We start from the raw sequence: 8811 nt of genomic DNA, 5'->3' as shown, positions 1-8811 counted from the left end.
ACCATAAGCTATAAAAGGGAGAACTATTAGGCCATAATTTGAAACTTACACTAGATATTCTAGAACTGATGGTAAAGAGCAAAAAATAAAGCTCTTATGTGTATTTTGGGGAAGAATTTTTAGAATCTTGTCGGAGGGGGTCATAGCTTTTTTTATTTCTTTAAAGAGGGCCTTATGAAAAAAGTTTTGGAAATCCTGGGTTAAAGTTTCTTAGTGGTTTTAACTTAAAGCTAGTAAGCTTATTCTAATTGAGAATAATAAAAAATGTATCGCGCGTAAAACAAACAAAACATTGGGCTTTGAAAAATAATTCGCTAATGATATGCTTTTGTTTTATCTAAAATTAACTCAACATAAATTTTATTTCAAAACTTCATCTTTTCGCAATAATTGTAGCTAAAAATTTCATTTATTTCAATTGAAAACAACATATGTAACTTTCAATTAACTTCACATAGTTTAAAAATTTAAATATGTAATGATATATTTTTTTTTATTTTGCAAGCAAGTTTCAACTGAAGCCAAACTTGAAAAACTCTCATGGAGACAAATTCAAAGTTTTAAATTTAATTTAGTTTGTACTTAATAGTTGTAGATGTTTGTCAGCTATAAAAAATTATGTTGCAGATATTAATACTTGAGCTATATAATGTCAACTTTCACTAACTGCATTTATTTCAATTTTACCTGGTTTAAATGTTTGCACCAACTCCTGTGTACAATGCAGGCACGTAGGTTTCTGCAAATATGCTGAAACGTATACTATGTGCGAAAAAACTTGACTCTGCTTTCTCAGCTTAGTTATGCACTGCTGAAAAATAATTTTGACATGTATGTACTCTTTAGCATTTTTAGTGTCGTAAAACGAATTAAATACATCTAAATTGTATACATATAACGCGTTAAACATTTAATAAATTGTCATAAAGCTGCATTGCAAAATTGATTCTAATGGAAGCTATAGCTTTTATTTCAAAATCATACAATTTTATGTTTAATGTTGTTAGAGTCATAGGGGGTGTGGAGCAAAATAAATTGCCTTGCATGCAGTTATCACCCATACTTCAACATTCCATTTTTGAAGTATTAACATAACTGCATTTTTTCTTAATAAATTCAATAACATTAGAGGTAGTTTAAATTGCTGTGATCCCGCTAGGACGTTATCACGCGTCATTTCAGATGTTTTGATTTTTGCAGATTTGTAACTTTTTTGAGCTAGCTACGTCCCTGGTACAAAGTAATTGTTGTTTTGTTATATTTTTATATTGTTATGAATAAAACAAAACGAAATTTAATGTTTACAAGCTTCAAAAAATATTTTAATTTTAAATACTTAAGAAGGTAGATTTTTTTAATTAAAGAAAACTGCTTCGGAAAAATGTTCATCCTGACGCCGGCGAAGGCCCATTCGAAAAAGCGCGCGGAATGTGTTTGGCACTAGGGGGCGATGTCGTGCAAGAGGTGATCGGGAAAAATGGGGTGAAATTTCACAGGTAAATTTGTATTATTGATACTTTTAGTACACAGCTCTAAAGTTTGAAATTTGAACTTGCTGTAGTTAAAACTAAAGTGAAATAAATATATGTTTTGAATGATTGACCAAATATTACAAAGAACAGCATTTGTTTTTGAACATATTTTAAAAGTAATATTTTAAAGCATAAAACAAGCTTTATTTGTTTGTCTAAAAATAAAACCCGGTATGTAATATAATAAAATTTAGTACCAATTTTCAGTTGTTTCAATAACAAACTTTAAGTTTTCTGTACAAATTTCTTATTGTTACAATATTCTGTTTGATTTTTTTATAAAATTTATCAAAGCTTTTGGTATGCAGTGTTTAAATTAAATTGTTTAGAGTTTGGTCTTGATTATAAAAATGGGTATTTTCTATGATTTTGTATCTAAAAAATTATTATTACATACATCATAACTTGACTCTCTAGCTAGTTCAATAAAACATTTATAATAAACTATACTACTGTAGTACTAGACCTTTAATCAACACTCTGTAGTTAACTTCAGATAAGTTCAGAACTTTTTCAAAAAGCTTTAAGTTTATATATGTCTACAAAATAGTTTTAGCTAAGCATCTCAATTAAGTTTAATGTATTTAACAAAAATGTTTTAAGACGAGCGTAATTCAAAATTAGTAAGAAAGGGATATATTTTAATGTTTAAAATTACATAAGCTTTTCGTGGTTTTAAAACTAAACGTTAAAAATAACTTAAATTGTAATTAGCTAACAAAATAAGTTACAGATACAAATATTTTCACAGTCAAATGCAGCAAACTGATATGACAGCCTACTACAGTGGACTGGGTGACATCTGGGTCGGTCTGACCGATTTGTACTTGGACGGACAGTTTAAATACTGGTCGTCGGGCGAGACTACGATAGTGCAGGGCAGCCTAGCCCACGTACAATTTAGACGGCATCCTAGATTGTGTTGCTACTTATAATGGTAAAAAGCTCATCGACCAACGTTGCACCGACAGTAACTACGCTCTTTGCGAGCTAGTAACTGACGTGTGCTAGTTTCTTTTTTAGTTCGTCAATGTTAGGATTGAATAAAAAAATTTTTAATTGTGTGTCTCTTTTGTTTAAGTTGTGGATAAAATTAAGTATAAAAAGATATTTTAGTTTGTAAAATACTCAGCTGAACTATGTAACGTAGTATAAGAAAAAAAAGTAGAAAAAAGTGTTATAAAAACTGGTATAAAATTTACTTTCTCCATTTTTATGAAAAACATATATATGGTTATAAATAGCTGGTAAAATTTAAATACTTTTTTCTTAAGTAAAATTAGGTTAGTAGCAATTAGTTTTTACTATATAACCGATTCTACTTAAAAGTCTGTAGTAAATATTTTCTTAAAAAATAAATTTACAAATACTAATCTAAGAAGTTATTCTAATCTATTATGCCTTTTAACACATTTCTGTATAAAACTGATATAATTAACAAATACATCATATAATGTAGGAGTGGTTAACGTACAGCCTTCAGACTTATTTTTTGAAATGTGGTATAAACTTTACTCTCCGTAAAAATTATAATTTATTAAATGACCATTTAACGAGAATCTTGATTCAAAAAAAATTCTTCGTTTTTAACATACTTATCTAAATTGAGAAAAATTTTGATTCACAAATAAAATTTTTGAAAACTCAAGCTAATCGACTAGTAAATTTACCTTCCTCTAATGTAAAGTGTTAGATTTTGTTTTCAAAAGTAGGTGAAATGTTTTTACATTTGTACATTATGTATAGAATATTTTATATAGTAGTAAATACAAAACACATTAAGCTTAAATATTATTTCATCTTACGTTTACAATTTTTTTAAGCTTAAGTTTATTTAATTTTAATAGCTAAGAATATTCATTAAGTAATGTGACATAAATATTTAAAATTTTAGACAGTTTAAATTTTTTTGTATGTATGTTGAATGTTCATATGGAACTAAAAATTTAGCACAAAAATCTGTTCTAAAATAGACTTTAAAAAGTTTTTTTCTACGAGTTAAGTCTTACGTAAGCCTAGTTGGCTCTTTTTAACAGTTATAGCATTGTAAGTTTAAGTTGTTGTCATACACATTGATTTTAACAAACACTTTTCGGAACTTAGAGACTAACATCATAGTTGCCTTAACTTAAGTTTTGTAAACCTAGATGTTCTAGACGCTATGCATTTTTACGCTTTAAACGACATATGTCTAGTCTAGACGAACTAAGTACAAAGTAGCAAAAGTTTTATATTCGTTAGATCATTTATAACAGATCTGCTTTGAAAACAAATTTATACTTGATCACCAAATTTGGCAAAATTTTATATGCCTTAGAATATATTTTGGTCTTTATTGATACTAAGTATTACCTCATTTAACTAAATTCATTAAACTTTGAATCAAGGAAAACTCTACACAAAATATTAAAAACCTAAAATATTGATTAGGTTAAAAGTAAGGCTTGTTTGGACTTTTTCAATGTAAAAAGTTTACTTTAAATTTCTCTTCTGACCTTTAAATCATTATAATTCTAAGTGTTAACCTAGGGACAGAAACTTTCGTATATTATTTTGTTTTCAATAGACTAGTGTTTTTTATTCTAGTATTTTTTAAAACTGCTTTTTGATAGTTGTTTGTAGGGTTTAATAATTTTTCTATTAAAAAACACAAAACAACTTTAATGTAGTATTTTTGCTGATTAAAATTTTAACTTATCTACCTAGCGTGCAAGGAATATCTTTTTTTTTTTGATCTGCTTTGCACAGCCATAAAAAGTTCTTTATAACATATTAATTCGTTGAATTTTATGACTATTTTTTAGAGATATTCTACATACAATTATACTTAGACTTTAAAGTTCTGCCTTAAGTATTTCAGTCAAAGATAATATCGGTGAACGTCTAATAAAGCCTAAGCCTGAACATGTGCCGTGAGAAAAACTCAAGTTAACATTAAAAGTTAACAAAAGCTTGTGGTCTGGTGATTGAAGTGGTATAATCAGACCTTTATGCTAACTTAATAACTTTTTCAAACTAGCACTCTAATAATATAATAGCTGATAGAAGCAAGTTAAATATTAAAACTTGTTTTTTGATCATTAATCAATATACAAGTAAAGTACAATGCTGATTGAGGTTTTTGTTTTTATGGTGTTACAATTTTAGTTATTATATTGTTTTTTAAACAAAACGCTCAAAAAATTTTGTCTAAGGACCTAGTGTACGGACTAAGGACCATTCTAAATTACAAAACAATTCAAGTTAGTATATTAAGATTTCATATATTCAATAATGACTTTTTTAGTTATTTCGTATTTAAAATCTTCTAAAGATCCAAAGTATTTATTTGATTTCCACTCGCACAACGTTTTACTTAAATATGAACTCTCATTTTTCATAGTAGAATATAAAGTCTGATAAACTGCTTAAGCTAATCATATCCGCTTTTTAATTGTACAGCTAAAGTATGTGAACTATACTTTAAATAGAAAAATAAAGATGGATGAATTGTAGCTGCCAATCAAGTATTTTTGTTTGGTTTGTTATTATTAAAAAACTTGAATCTCAGTTTTCTCATAAAAATGAAAAAACAAGTTAAAAATAGCTGTTATTGGCAACTCTGTCCTAGTCTATACTAATTTTGATTTATAAGAATTTTTGTCGTAACTTTAAAAAGAAAATTGCTAAGTTTCTGAATTAGAAAAAAAAACACGCTTGATAGAATAGTTGCAATTTATATTTGACAAACATGATATGGAGTCTGGAGTCTGGACTAGACTCTGAAGTGGTTTATAATTTTAACTTATTAATTTTAAAAGGCTCATAAAGCAAGCTTACTTTTTTTAGTCCTATTTTTCTGAACAACATGTTATGGTCATACAATCTCAACTTTTAAATTTTGTCTTACTCTATTTTACTAAAAACAAAAGCAAATAGTTAAAGAACTATTATATTAGCATATTGTTGTGACTTTCCAAGGTTAAAGTTTTTGTTTATCTTGAAGTTGTAGATACTTTATTTTTGTACCGTCGTGTATTTACTTTTAACAAATAACGTGCAAAAAAATTAAACTTTTACAGCGGTTAGAGTTAATAAAATATTGTTTATAACGGCTCTGCCTTGATTATTAATAATTGTGTAGCGGTACGGTATACTCATCGCCATTTTTAAACTATGTTTTTAAACATATTTTTCTTAATTGACTGCTCAAGAACCATTTCACATCAAAATATGTACGGAATACGGATAATGATTAAGTTTTAAAAAAAGGTACCGTATGCTGTTTTGATTGATAAAACTGGTTACGGGTGCATTTTCATATAAAAGTTTTACGTTTTATAGATTATTAAAACCAAGTTTTGTGTAAATTTATAAATATTTTTTCTAACGTTACACTATAGAAATTATTAGTAATTAAGAGAAATATTTATTTCGGATTAAGTAGAATTTATATAATTCTAAATTTTATAAAGATTAAACTAAAATATTCTACAGACAATTAGTGTATTTGATCCGCTTTTTTAATATTATTTTGTTAATTTAATTACTGTGACAGAATCATTACAATAATCTTAATTAAACTTCTGTTTCTACATTACTCTAATTTTAAATAGGTTTTAGATGTTTTGTAGAAAATTTTATCAAACATGTAGAATTACCAAAGTAAGAACTTTTCAAAGTTTTAATGAATGTTTTAAATATTATGTTTACATTAATATCATTTATACAGAAACTTGAGTAATGCCGATGTTTTACCAGTGTCAGTTTTTATCAGGCGAAGCTTAAAGAAACCTTTTTGTTAAAATGCAAGCAATAGTAGTATTTGGTTTATCATCATCAAAATACTACGAGCATAAAGTTATTGTTATAGGAAAATTTATTAATTTTTCAAAAAACATAAAACTTTAATGTCAATTATTTTCCTTATCTTAAAAGCTATCTAAAATTTTTTTTTTTATTTTAGAGAACGCACCTTTGCCTTTAATTTAAAAAAAAATTATTTAATTTGGGGTTGGAATTATTTCATGGGGTCCCTCCAAAAATAAAGGTTTTTTTTCGTTTTTTTTCATCAAATGGTATTAGAACCAAAAATAAATATTTTTTTTTAATTTTTTTTTGATTTCCCTTAGTTTGCATGTTATAAAAACTCTTAAATAGTTATTTTATAAATAATGTTAATATCTTTTACGATTCGGCCCAAAATCAAAATGTAGTATATTACACTATCATTTGCCTTGGCCATTTCCTAGATAAAAAATTGATAAAAGGAAAAAAAAAGTTAATAAGAATGTGAATTACATCAAACTAAATTAAAATAAAATAATTTAATTAAATTTGTTGTATATTCACATTCTTATTAACTTTTTTTTCCTTTTATCAATTTTTTATCTAGGAAATGGCCAAGGCAAATGATAGTGTAATATACTACATTTTGATTTTGGGCCAAATCGTAAAAGATATTAACATTATTTATAAAATAACTATTTAAGAGTTTTTATAACATGCAAACTAAGGGAAATCAAAAAAAAAAATTAAAAAAAAATATTTATTTTTGGTTCTAATACCATTTGATGAAAAAAAACGAAAAAAAAACCTTTATTTTTGGAGGGACCCCATGAAATAATTCCAACCCCAAATTAAATAATTTTTTTTTTAAATTAAAGGCAAAGGTGCGTTCTCTAAAATAAAATAAAAAATTTTAGATAGCTTTTAAGATAAGGAAAATAATTGACATTAAAGTTTTATGTTTTTTGAAAAATTAATAAATTTTCCTATAACAATAACTTTATGCTCGTCAAAATACTTCTATACTAAAAAAAAAAAGTGGAATAACTCTACTGTAATACTTCTTCTACATATAATAAGAATTTCATCAAGAATGGTACTTAAAAATTTTAACTAAAGTTAGTTAACTATTTTGGTTGAAGCCTTAAAAGTTATTTCCTATATATTATGAGCAAAAAATAATTTATTTGAACACTAAATACTTACCTGTATGTTTACTTTTCCTAAATTCACAAAGCAAACATTACTATGCGATTTTGATTTATTAAGTATTAATTCTTTAGATATATAAATATATTTACATTTCAATGTCTTGTTTTTGTAAAACATGACATTTTTAACTTAATTTAAATTAAGCTAAAACATTTTTTAGCCTTCAAAAGTGAAATGTTTAATATTTTACTAAATGGTATGTAAAAATTGAAGTTTCTAAGCAAATAATTGACAGCTGCTGGTGTGGACCACAGTATTAAAAGTTAATTTAAAACTAGTGCTTATATTTGCACTTGCTAGTTCTCATTTACCTGTTCATTCACACAATTCAAGGTTTTCAAATAAATAAAAATTAATAACTGAAAGACTTAGGTCAAGACTTGACCTAAACCATTTTAGGTAAATGTGTCCAAAGGTTTTGTCTATGTTTCCAGAAGTTTTTTAAAAATTACAAAAAGATAATTTCAAATATGTTTATAAGAGTTTTTTGTTCAAACAATACAAGAAGTAAACTTAGAATGCTTTTGAATGAATGGTTCATATGTATCAAAAATTTATAAGATGTTATGTACACCAGATTGAGTTGGGTCTCTCTTATTTTGTAGACCATAAGGGGGTAAAACACTTTTTTTTACAAAAAATAACTTGAGCTTTTATATTAAAGTTTTAAGTACAAGCTACAAGCCAGTTTTTATAGAATAAAAAAATACCATTTAACTTTTGAGATATTTTATATTTTGTAAAAAGTTTCCGATACTACAAACGTATGAACTGCAAATTTTTAAATTAACTAAAAGTCCATCTCCTCCTTCATTTTTCAAGCAATCTTCTTTAAATTTTCAAGAAATGTTCCTTATATTAAAAAGAAAAACGTTACTTATAATTTTGAATAATTTAAAAAAATAAAAGTTTTATCCCAAAAATTAAAGTTTTTTTTTATTCCAAAGTAACGTTTTTTTTGTTATTGTATAAAGATTAGACTTTAAGTTTGAAGAATATTGCTTGAAAAATGTAGTAGGAGATAGATTTTAAATATAATATTCTTTTTTTTTGCTATCTTATTTTTCCCTTCTCTTAGGGAACTTATTATTCAGCCCGACTTTGACTGGTCATATCTCAAAAAATTATTTGAATTTTTTTAAACCATAAAAAGCAATTTGAAGCTTATTAAAAACTCTATAAAATAAGATCAACTTGTAAAAAATGTGGGATACCCCCCCCCTTATGGCCTTATAAGAGATTGAATTTATTATATATATATTTATTTTTTGAATTACAATTTACCGGAAAAGTAAAAGTT

The sequence above is a fragment of the Thalia democratica genome, chromosome 2 (genome assembly GCF_965202585.1).
Source record: "Thalia democratica chromosome 2, ktThaDemo2.hap1.1, whole genome shotgun sequence".
Lineage (NCBI taxonomy): Eukaryota > Metazoa > Chordata > Thaliacea > Salpida > Salpidae > Thalia > Thalia democratica.
The sequence above is the reverse complement of the archived record's forward strand: the minus strand, read 5'-3'. Positions refer to the sequence as shown.